The 1,447-nt window shown below is 39.1% G+C and overlaps 1 non-coding gene across 1 annotated transcript; it reads right to left on the bottom strand.

Moving 5' to 3' along the window:
• Nucleotides 1–613: 613 nt before the first annotated feature.
• LOC141567957 (U6 spliceosomal RNA) lies at nucleotides 614–717 on the bottom strand. Its single transcript, XR_012491002.1, has one exon. It is a non-coding gene; the product is annotated as a U6 spliceosomal RNA (small nuclear RNA).
• Nucleotides 718–1,447: the final 730 nt, after the last annotated feature.

Raw genomic sequence — 1,447 nt, 5'->3', positions numbered from 1 at the left:
GAACCCCAGAAATATTTTTATCTGATATAGATAATAAGACAAATAGGTATTCAGAAACAGACTAGAAAATTAAAAGCAGATATCAGGAAGTACTATTAAACCAAGAAATCCCAAGTATGTGAGAAAGATTACTGTGAAAGAGGGCTAAGTGGTAGCGTGAAAGGAGAGAGAGAGAGAGAGAGAGAGAGAGAGAGAGAGAGAGAGAGAGAGAGAGAGAGAGAGAGAGAGAAAGCATAGTTGTGTGGGTACCATGGAAGCAATTTGAAGATATCACAGGGAAAAATATGAAATATGTAAGACATGCACAATCTTTTGAAGTGCCATTTCTGATTGTCAAATCTTCTGTGTCTTGAGCATTTACCTTCAACAGGCCTCTGATGGATGTAGTTATGTCCTGTTTACCTCTCTCCTCACTGCTGTGTCAAAGTGTCATTTCTAGGCCCATGAGGTTGCTGAAATTTGTCTGTTAACGAGCAAAGATAATATGTATCCCCTAGCTGTAAAAACACAAATGAAGGGTTTTACTAAAACTTTATTGTTAGGCAGATCCCATGTTTTCTTTTTTAAGTCTGATAGCTGGTGTACTGAAATAAATTCTTGAACCTAGTAAGCTTCAGTACCACAGTTCTTCATGAATTTGTGTGTCATCCTAGTGCAGGGATCATGGTAGTCTCTGTATTTTTCCAATTTTAGTATATGTGCTGCCAAAGCAAGCACCATAGTCCTGTAATAATTTTCACTACTCCTGCCTATTAATAAAAATCTCACAATTATGTCTGTCCCCAGGCACATAAAATAGCAATGCTGTATGAGAACGTTCCTATCTCTGGCTCTTTATTTTATTCCCCAATTTTGCTGTCTGAATCTGTACCTATGTGAGTGAGCTTATTTCATGGCTCTTCATGTGATTCAGTAGCCATGGCATATGCACTAGCTACTCTGCTCCATTGGGGGTGACTAAGGCCTTGGAAAAGGGAGTATCTTCTGGACTCTTCCGAGGATATACTGAGGAGGTGAGTGAGCAGGTCTTATATGACAAATCCACTGTGACATTCCAATCCCTCAAAGCCTTTGGATGCTTCTTCTACAGTATACTGAGGAAGTTCAGGCATTTTGTCTTCTCAATCCCTCAATCGATTATAATATTTGAGCCAATTTGTAAATCCAGAGTTCCACAAATAAAGGGGAATCTGCATCCTCTTGAGGAAGGACCCTGCTATACTTCCAAAAATGGATCCTATTGATTATTATAGCATTTCTCAAAGAGATCTGTCTTTGTCCAATAAGCAAGTGATTGTACATCAGGGAAGAGGAAATGAGATTTTTGAGGGATGACAGAACGCTTGCTTTAAATTGACATTGATTTCTGGGGACCTAAACTTCCATTGTGACCCACCAGTCATAGCAGAGGCTTTTAGAGATCAGATGATCAATGGAATTTTGGTCA

This window comes from Rhinolophus sinicus, chromosome 6 (genome assembly GCF_057876585.1).
Source record: "Rhinolophus sinicus isolate RSI-liver-muscle chromosome 6, RSI-T2T, whole genome shotgun sequence".
In the NCBI taxonomy this organism is placed as follows: domain Eukaryota; kingdom Metazoa; phylum Chordata; class Mammalia; order Chiroptera; family Rhinolophidae; genus Rhinolophus; species Rhinolophus sinicus.
Note: the sequence above shows the minus strand (reverse complement) of the source record. Positions and strands in the feature narration are given on the sequence as shown.